We start from the raw sequence: 10,758 nt of genomic DNA on the forward strand, positions 1-10,758 counted from the left end.
GGAGAGAGGTGAGGAGAGGCATGCAGAAGTTGCGATGGGAACAAAAGTAAGTGGCTCAAGTTGGAAGGAGGAGAAAAAGAGGGAGGCAAGAGGGACAAAAGGATTAAAATAGAGGGAGATGGCAGACATGAAGGAAGGCATCCATCTTTCAGTCATTGTGCAATGTTGGGTGGGGGAGGTGAGGCTTCTTGGGTTAAGACATTGAAGACTTTTAATACAATTATTTAAATAGTTTAATTGCTGGACACGTGACTGTCTCCGAAAAATACTGGAAAGTCCAATTTAAGTCTCAAATTCATTCTGAGGAGCTTTCTGTGCAGCAGTCCAGCTCAAACATCCAACTAAAGTAGCAATAAGCAAAACAATGTGAATGGGGACAACAATAGAATATAAAACATTTCGTCAACCTCTCTAAAGGAATAATTACAGCTTATCAACTATATCTTCTCCAAATATTATTCCCTAACTGGTCATGACGTGGATTGACATTAACTCCCTGGTTTACAGCCGGAAGCCCAAGAGTATTAACACAGCAGCAAACAACTCATTTGCTCTGTGAGAATGTTGGCCAGAGAAGGACGTCTTTCTGCCACTGTGTAGGTTGTATTCTCAGAACCTGCTCATGCCTGTAATGTTGATACATTCCCCGCTGCTCGGCGCCGCTCCGTGCTCTTACAGCGGTTATCGCCCGAAACACCTTGACGACCGACAGGGTCACTGCCAAGAGGTAAGTACCCAACCTCCAGTTTTCCCCCCAGGTCGACCGCGTGGGCCGTGTCAGCACCGTTTCCTTGGTTTGCACTGTTAGCACCGCTGTCCGCTGGCGTAGAGAGAGACGTGGAGGGAAAGCCGTTCTCGTAATGAGCGCTTTAGACCTGATTCAGCAGGGGCCTTCAAACTGATTTTTCTTTGTACCTTCATACAACTCAGGGTGCTGTTACGACCTTGTGAATAGCAAAGCGAATGTGCATTTATGTGCAGCGTTCTCTTGAGGAGAGGTTGGTAGGACGTCTGGCTGTCACTCCCCCGCCGCGTTGTGGGAGTGACAGCCAGACGTCCTCCAACCTCTCGTCAGGCTGTGGCAGGACTGTATTAGTGTCAATTCTGCGCTCCAACCAAAATCCACCCTGGCAACAAAAGAACCTCGAGAAGTTGTCATTATGCATCTGTCTGGGCCTCATTATCTGCAGCATGCGCTCTGCGTCTCTCTGCTTCCAGTTACTTTACTTTCGCAATGCATCACAATGCGGGATGAAAACGCTGCATGTAAAACACGCAAGTAGTCATTCCTCATGACGATCAACAAAGGCTGCAGGAGGTTCTGCCTCTGCCTCTCTAAGTTTGACGTTAAGGATGGTATACTCGTCTATTTATCAAGAGTTCAACCAGAAGTTTAATACAACTCTCGCATCAGTCTGTTTTTTTGAAGCTGGAGCCAGGACATGGCTAGGGTTAGGGTTAGTACAATGACTGCCCAGTGATGGGGGGAAGGGGGGCATCAATCGCCCTCCCAGTCTGCAGAGGTGTGTGTTAACAATAGGGACCTCCTCTCAATCGACTTCACTTTAGGGGATATAATCCATCAATATTAAACATGAGAGAGAGACACAGACTCATCTTGTATATGACGAGAGTTAATATCGTAGCGAGCGACAGAGATTGAGCAGCTCCCAGCGTGGCGTTCGCCAGTTACACTTAATGGGTATCTCCTCCTGATAGACTCGGTGGGTACATAATGGTTCCACATTAAACACGACGGACAGACAGAGACCCTTGCAGTTTAGTTAGATCGAGAGCATCCTATGAATGCTGAGTCACTGCTCAGCCTCATCTCTGTGTCGTGTCATCGAAAGAAATGACGTGGCTGCTAACAAACCAGCAAACTGTTGTCCGGACGGCCCGGTTGTTGCTGCAGTAAAGACGGCCCTCCGGAGCTCAATAGGCTATTATTGTCTTTGTCTCGTCTAGTCAGCAGCTCATTTGTAGATAGGCATCGCAGCAGAGGCAGCAGCTTGGTCGAGTAATCCAAAAAGACTGTCAAATGAATCAAGATGTCACAGGTTCAGTGCCATCACAAACATTGACAAAAGAAAAACTGTTGTTTGTCACTAAAGGGGAAAAAAATGGTTTGTGCAGAGCAGCGTTTGGACTTTTCATTGCCTATAATTCACTTAATATCTAAGGACATGACTTTGAAGACAGTGCTTTTTTGCGCTGTATCGGTACTTGATGAATCTTCCCCAGCTAGTTGTGATTTACATCAATCGGCGGCGGCGACGCCTTGAATGTCAAAAACAGGGAGCAGAGACAGAGTCATCAGATGCACATCTCTCTCAGCTCAAAGTTGCACTCTCCTCCGTCTTCAGAGACCAGACGGGAGGAAATAAACCTCTGCGGCATCAGACAATCACCCACACGGTAATGACGGTCTGCAGCGCTGACTTATTTGCCTTGCCTCATTGACTGCCCTCCCCCTGATTACACATTCTGGTATTTTGCCAATCTGAAAAGAGACACAAAATGCCAAATGAGCAATTAGGTTGTATTGTGGAGCCGAGCACAGCTAGTTGGTTCACTAATTGAGCCAAACAGCACCGCTGAGGCTTTGCACGCGGGACCATCCGTAAACAGGGAAGAAAATGTAAAGAAGTGTTGAGTGTAACGTGAGGCAACATGAGACGAGGAGCGACAAATGGTGAGAGACATCGCTGCGTCCGATCTCGCGTGTCCGACCCACGGAGTCGATTTTGCTCCCCCAATGCATCATTGTCAGTAATTAAACACTCGTTAAGACTTTTCCTGTGGGAATAGCTGATGGCTAAACAGTAAATTAGACAGAACTGGAAAAGAGTGCTAATTTTAGGCGTCTTCAAAAACAGCCAGAAGAAAGAAATAATATTGTTCTAAGACACACCACTGTGATGTCTCTCATTTCGTTTTTTTAGTTGAAGCTCCAGGGGGGAAACTGCAGGGGAATAAGGTAAAATAATAAATAAGTAAAACAACTAATGGGTACAATTTTTATACAGACACAACAGGTGAATAGGTTATAAAATGTAACTCCTAGATTTCCCCATGAATATTCACCGGTTGATTACTTTAAGACACAAATTTCATTATTGCTTTGTCTTCAAATATGACATTTGGTGAACTCAAAAGAGCTCTAAAGATGCGAGTATTAAAATAAACAGCTAAATTAACTTCAAATTACCTCTTCTTAAAATTAACTTCCATCTCTAACTTGAACGTGTTGACTTTCTATCAAAATATTGACATGCGCGATACTTCTCTCTGCTGCTGACGTGTCAACCCATCTTTTCGCTTTGCTTCTTTTGACCGTCGTGTCCAAACAGTTTCATCCACCAGCCGCTGCTCCAGCGCCATGAAATTGCTGCGCTCCAGTGAGGCGCTCAGAGGTCTTGCTGAAGGTCACCTTAGTCGTAAATCTGACCTTCAAACTATCACTACAACTTCATGGCAATTATGTCTCTGCCATGAGAAGAACCCTAATGAGGGCAACTTTAATCTGGCAGAGGATTCATCAGTTTTTTATGATGCCTTCAGTTCTAAAGTTCTATTCCCCGATGTCAAAATAAATAATATAACAGTACTCTTTTGATGATTAGCTAAAACTAGTTTGACTCCAAACTAATATATACATAATATTTTAAAGTTTCTTATTTTCAAGATTTAAATGAAAAATTGTCTGCATTCATTCCCGTCCACGTGTTTCTCCTCTTCTCGGTAAACTGTTGATCAATTTGGTGTTTTGGTGACTTGGTGCTGCTCAGTCCCAGAAGGGCTGTTACAATTGTGAGCTGCCAGCCAAAGATTCCTCGTACCAGCGCTGCCAGATGTACCATAATTGCATATGTACAACAATAAAGTGCCTTTGTTAAGATGAGCAATTATCAGTCCAGCGCTTTATTTACTGCTGCATGTGTATATTTATCGCATACAAGTAAGGATGTTCACAAAAAAAAGCTTATTTTACCGGTTTTACAATTTCCTTTCAATTTCTCTCGCACTGTATGTACAGTTCATATATACAGAATACATCTGTATAGTTAATCTACACAACAGCTAATTGTATTTAGGGTAATGTATTTATGTCATTTATCTCCTGCCCTCCTTTTTCCTCCTCTCTCTGGACCAGTCGTCGGGAGGACGGAGAGAGGTTGCGGGGTTGTCGGAAAGAGATAACAGGTCTTATCTTCTCCCCACCAGATGCCGAGAGGCCTGATCCGATCGAGACCTGGTTAAAATAAGTCATCGACTTCTCCAGCTGAGCCTCTGAAATGCGTTCAGGGGAAGACAAAGGTGTTGATGGAGAGGGGGTGGGGCTGTTTTGTCAGATTTGATGTCATCTTGAAGGAACATTGCAGCGATTTAACTTGGAGGGGGTTTTTGGAGAAGGTTTTTATTTTTAGACTTGACGTCGAAGAAGATTATAATTGAGACAGCAATGTGCTAGGTGGTATTTGGAAGCTCGCATTAGTTGGCAGATAAGTCATGGGTTCAGAGCTCATTCAACACAAACTCCTGAAACAAAAACAAACCAGTCTTGAGGCAACCTTGAACTACTCTTCCCCGAGCCGTCAATGGTTGTCGAGTTGCCGTTGCGTGGGCGCTGCTTGCCACGCGGACCACATGTGAAAACCTCTTGAAGGACCAAATGTCACAGATGTGATTCACTCAGAAGGCGTCAGACCTTGTCATTTTCTTATTTTCTTAGCCGCCAAGATGCCAAAAAGGTTACTGTGACCGCCCCCTTCCTTCCAGCTGCAGGCGACTGCCATTCTTCCCCATATAATTGAGTCGCTGTCCATTAACGGTAATGCTCATCCTCCCGCCACTACCGCCATCGTATCTGATGAGCGCGTGTAAGTGTTTGTTTGCGGCGGAAACCCTTCGTCTTCTCTCCATCTTATTTATAGCACACTGTCACTATTAGGAGACAGCCTGGCTATGTGCCCTCTGAGTCGTGAGTTTTGCGGGTTCTTCTCCTTGTTTCATGTTCATCCTTTCCCCCGTTTTGTTTTCACACTCTGGGCCGCTGTCTGTTCCCTTTTCCTCACTCTTTGGATTGCTTTAAGACTTTTTAAAGACTGTTTATTGAGCAAATCTCAGAACTCTTCCCTCGTTGTTTTGTTAATTACTGTTGCTACGCCTGTCAAGCTTTTCTCTTTTGCGGTTAACAACGATGATGCAAACCTTGCTTGTGGAGCTGATTTAGAGATAATCTTGTATTTCTTTCTTCAGTTCTTCTCTCCCTGCTATTCCCACGTGCATTTCAGAAAGTAATTATTTTGGTGATTCAAAGTATTGAAAGGATGCGTTTTGCCTCCTCGTCATGGCCTCGACTGATGCCTACGGTGGCAAAAGTGGGTATCGCGTTTGTTTTGTTTGTTCTTCATTTAAAAGGGGAGGTTGAGGCTAGAGCCAATCAGGCTTTAATCCCGCCTCCACCCCAACAGCTGATTTATGATTTATCAGCCTATAAATGCCACACCGTGATGGTCACATTAACTGGAACTCATGAGCAAAAGATAGGATGAGCATTTTTCTCCATCACTGTGACAGCCCGTTGCATCCAAGGAGTTTAACGATGACAGAGAGCTATGGCGCTGTAAAATTCAATGCCGATCCCATTATTCATGGCGAGGAGTCATCAGCTGGTCAGTGGTGAGAGCGTCAATGATCTCGCCATCGGTCTCTCAACTAAATTGTACCAGAGATCGGAGAAAAACAAGATGAAGGAGAATCAGCCTGAGAAGAGAAAAGGAATTCAGCACGCTCCTCGATTCCAAGATAAATGGGCCGTGGGGCCACATGTGGGATTCCTGCACCACGGACAGATGTGTTTCCTCCCAAACCAACAGAGCCTCTTATATGGATTGTTACTGATCAATGCTGAAGGTCTTTATAACAAATGTTATTTGCAAATGGAACCTCTGTCAAAGCCCTACGTACAAAAACATATACATAAAATACAAAATATTTTACTTCTCTCAGAAACCAAAAACTAACAAACCTAAAAAAATATCTATATATATGAATATAATAATGTAGATTTTCCATGTCACAGTCGTCACGTGGAAGGATTCTCTTCCGGCACCTATAAAGCTCACTAATTATCATGATATTTCTCAGACAGATATAAAAAACAGTTATGTGCGCTTGTAGTTGAGTGCTGTCTCTTCCTTGAATCTGACCAAATCTCTGAGGTGTTGAAACAACCCACAGTGCATGACACACGTGTAACTAAACGTGAAAAATGCAAACCACAAAGAGGGAATATGAAATAAACCTCCTCATCCATATCTTTTTTATTGCCATTAATACTATATAAGGGGACCAAATGATTGAAATAAACAAAAGTCATTGTGGAATTTGATGGAATCCAGTCAAAGAAATTGTGTGAATAAATGAATCAGAGAAGGTACAAAACCTTTTGTGATATTCGTGGTTATCTTCACCAGACCTCGTGTTCTTAGGGTCATATTAAGAGATTCAAGAAGGAATGTCATGATATCAGTGGCATTATCCAACGTCAGGGGCCGTAGGGTTTTTCTTTAGACGAGTCGAGGAGGATTGGAAAGAAAGAGTAAAGGCTCATTTTAAGAGACAGTAGGAGTCGGGAGAAGAACAGGATGAGGCCGACGTGTGGAGGAGGATGGACGGGGTGAGTCTGATGGAAAGGGGCACTAATGGAGGTCAGAAGCATTAGCTAAGAAATCTGGATGTGGACAGCAGGCCAAAGCACCTGGGAGGGACAGATGCGCGAACCCAATGGTTTGTGGTGAGGTTTTTTCTGTCTGAGGGTCAGTCCGATTCAAGCTGAGAAGAAATGGACTCAAGGACTGCTGCATCAGTGCAACTCTTGAACTATTTAATACGGGACTTCTTGAACGCTAAACGTTTCATGGTCACACAACCCTGTGTGGACTTAAAAACACACTCGCACATACACACATTCGGCAGTCTATTTTCACTCCTCCGGGTTTTATCTGAGCGAGTAAGTGATTGGTGTTCAACAGAGCAGAGAACACTCTGTTATCTACCAGTGTTCCCAGGATGCTTCACTTCTGCCGTCATGACTCTTTCTCTAAAATACACACTTTTTCTCTAAAATACACACACGCAAGACACTCTCAAACTTAGAATCATGCACAGACCCATACGTCATTAGCTAAGCTTTGTATTTCAAGAAACTACATAGTGAAGTACACAAATGTGTAGCATTGACGGGAACTGCTGAGACAGCAGAAAAAATGCACAAATAAGTTGTGGGAGTAGCTCTCACAGATGTTTTAGTCGAGGTTTTCAAAATTCTGCTTATGAAGAATATCTGCCATAAATGCCTGGCTTTTAAAAACACCAGGATTAAAAACACAGCATGGCAGAAGCCATTAATTCAAATAGACCCACTGCCATCATTGGATCCACTCAAGCGTTTGAAAATAATCTGTGCAAATGTAGGGTTCAATTGAGATTGAATCTGCTATGCAAATTTTGCTGTTGATATATAGCGAGCTTTGAAAAAGGCTGTTGTTGGACCTTCCCTGTGTTGCACCATCCATTTATTTTCATTGTGTGTGAACCAATTCTTCTAACTGACCCTTTCTAAGCTTGTTACTTCTGAAAGCCTTGTTTGTTTTCTTAAATAATTAACAAAAGATTTAGTCAGGCAATCAGGTTTTGTTTCTTTGAATTGTTCTCCTGGAACGTGTATATCAAATTGAGCAGTATGCACGTTACCCCCTCCGTCCGCGGGACATTTTGGAAATGGAAAACATCCATGATGAAGGAAATCAGATAACCATCATGAAATGCAAACACAGCAAAATTGCAAAATGGAGTGCGCTCAACGTGTGATAAAACAAATGGGGAATCCCATTTAACCCTGGACCACACAAGGCACACCACCAGATTCTAGACCACTGTGAAACATCAAACTCGAGGTTTAAAATAACCTTGTCAGTGGTTGATGTATGAGATGGCCCAAACAAACTCCTGCAGCTTCCCATAGAACACTGCAGGATCCAGGAAGGACACAGCGGATGAGTCGATGCGGGATCAGTCGATGCTTCTGCTGCTGTGTTTTGTCATGCACAGACGCACACATGCTGTTCGAGACATCACCTGGGCTTCTTTTTTGTAAGTCAGTCCGGTTGTAAAAATCTTCTCCACTGCAATCGTGCAAACTCATGGAGATCGTCCTCTTGCAGAGCACCGTTTTTGTCTAGACCTGACAAAGTGTCTCCCGGGCTGCACAGGGAAAACCCGGTGTATCACTTTTCCCAATACACCCAGCTTGCTTGTTGGTGGTCACCGGTGGGGCTGCTGATTATATTGGCCTGTCTAAGTAATGAGCTCATGGCCATAAAGCTGCTAAAGTCATTAACCTTAAAGAGCCCGCTGTAATGGACGCCAATATTCTGGCAGGGACCTCCGCCACCAAAGCCATAAAGAGCAATCTCCACTGTCTCCTGAGCCGGGCTCTGCTTTCAGCCGGGTACCGACCCCCCTACCCCTCTGCACACACCCAACACTAACTGCACCCCAAACCTCGGCCTTGCCCTGCGCTGAGGCAATTGGCAATAAAGACAATTATATTAAGCAACCATTTGAGATCCCATCACGATTTGGTCGGCTGGCACTTGAGGTTTGGGAGATGTGATCCATGGCTTTGCCTCCCGCAATAGACAAGATGACATCACATCGCTCAGGTCGTGACTGTGTGCTCAGGAGCACTGCTCTCTGATCGTGTCCAGTTGTTGAACGTCACTGGATGATGTTCTCAAGCTTACGCAGCACCAAAGAAATAGGTCCTGTCCGGCTGTCCTGGCTCCTAAATGGTGGAATGAGCTCTCTGATGACACCAGCGGAGAATCTTTACATCGCTGCAAACTAAAGACACACCTCTTTAGACTCTACCTTAATTATGTTTTGGCTTATTTGATGGAACTGCACTTTCTTGTTTCTTGTTCTTCTGAGTATGTATCGTTATGGTTGAAATGCACTTATTGTAAGATGTTTTAGATAAAAGCGTCAGCTAAATGACATGTAATGTAGAAAGGAGTCGTGGTCATTTGACCAGTTCAAAGAACTAAGTGCTGATTGTTGTTCTCCAGTGAACACGCAGGCCATCAGAGTGTTGACAGAGCTCGCCAGAGAAGAGAGACGCAGCTTCGTGGAGGCGTAGTGCCGGCTGGTTATGGAGTCTCCTTCTCCGGCGCCGAGAGGAGTGAACCCAAGCTAGTTAACGAGCCCGCTGTCTGCAGGCTAGCTAGCAAGCTAACTTGTCAGTTGGCTTACGTTACCGCTCATTGTAAAACCCTCACCTAAATCAGTTGAGTTCCTAAGTGAGTCTGCTAGTTGTCGTTAATGGCAAGGGTACACACAACAAACGCACGCCACAATGGCCATTCTGCCACGTCGATTTTGATGACAATATCTGTGGTACGTTTATTTCTTTGTTTCTTACAAAACAGGTGTAATATTCTGTTTAACAAATATTTCACTGGCTGATAAAATACAGGAAGACGGGATGAAGAAGTCTGTCTGATTGACTGATGATTTCACACAGCCTACTTTTTAACCTTGATTGAGGTTTGAACCTGGGGGGTAAAAAGTAAAGTTGGAGTAGCAGACATCATTAAAAAAAACAAAAAAAAGCCCACTGAAGTGTGTTTGTCTGTGCACAGCACACCGCTGCCGGGCAGCATCACTCAATCATGTCTTCACCCCGCCTGGATTTCCTCGGGCCTTTTGGGAATTCAACCAGTTGCCCTCCAATCACCATCTGACTCATGTAGCCTGCTGAGACTGGTGCCGAGTGACGAGGACACAAGAGAAGCTGGTTAAGGTCCCAACTGTGTGAAACATTGAGTATATCTCTGAAACATGAATTTCACTTTGCTGAACTGAAACCTGTTGTGAATGCAGGGCTGAAGAGCAGCTTAGATAATGCTGATAATTCCCTAAACACTTCTTTTAGCTAATCATCACATACAAGCAGATATATTTGTATATACGTATATACTCACACGCACAAACACACACACACACACACACACACACACACACGCACACACCATCTCCTGCTTTGGTCTGATTAGTAGCCGGAACAATTACTGCAATCGAGTCATCTTGGCAAAGGAGCGGATAAGGATTCAGACCTTCCCTTCCAACCCTACGCCCTTATCACCCGCGTTACCGCACACAAACACACACAGGGTGAAATAAATACACGGATAGAAATAAAGGTAATCCACCAAGAAAATCTAATGTAACGAGTATCAATATTTTATATTAGTGTACTGTGTGCATACTGTATAACTAAAATAATAGTTAATATGTTCCGTGTTATATACGTGTTACAAACTTTATTAAGTTACAATCCGAGCATGAGGAAAGCATATTTGGTTTCTAATCCGTTGGGCTGTTTATGAGCTAAAGCATGGTTGGACTGTTTGTTATTTCATAGACCCAATGCTCAAATTGTTCATATTTACATTCAAATTTTCTCCAGCTTTCTGTTGAGGACACCTTATCAAATAACTGCCACGAGCAGAAGAGAAACGTCTTTTTTCTTGCTCTACATCATCCGTTAAGAAGAACAGCAGCCACACTGTATTAACCAAGAATGACATAAGCTGGTTGACTAAATCCCCTTAAGTATGTTGCTTTATTGTGTATTGACTAGTCCCTAATTATTCATTTTCATTCGACTTCTTACCCTTAAATACAAAC

This window comes from Gasterosteus aculeatus, chromosome 12 (assembly GCF_964276395.1).
Source record: "Gasterosteus aculeatus chromosome 12, fGasAcu3.hap1.1, whole genome shotgun sequence".
Taxonomy (NCBI): Eukaryota; Metazoa; Chordata; class Actinopteri; order Perciformes; family Gasterosteidae; genus Gasterosteus; species Gasterosteus aculeatus.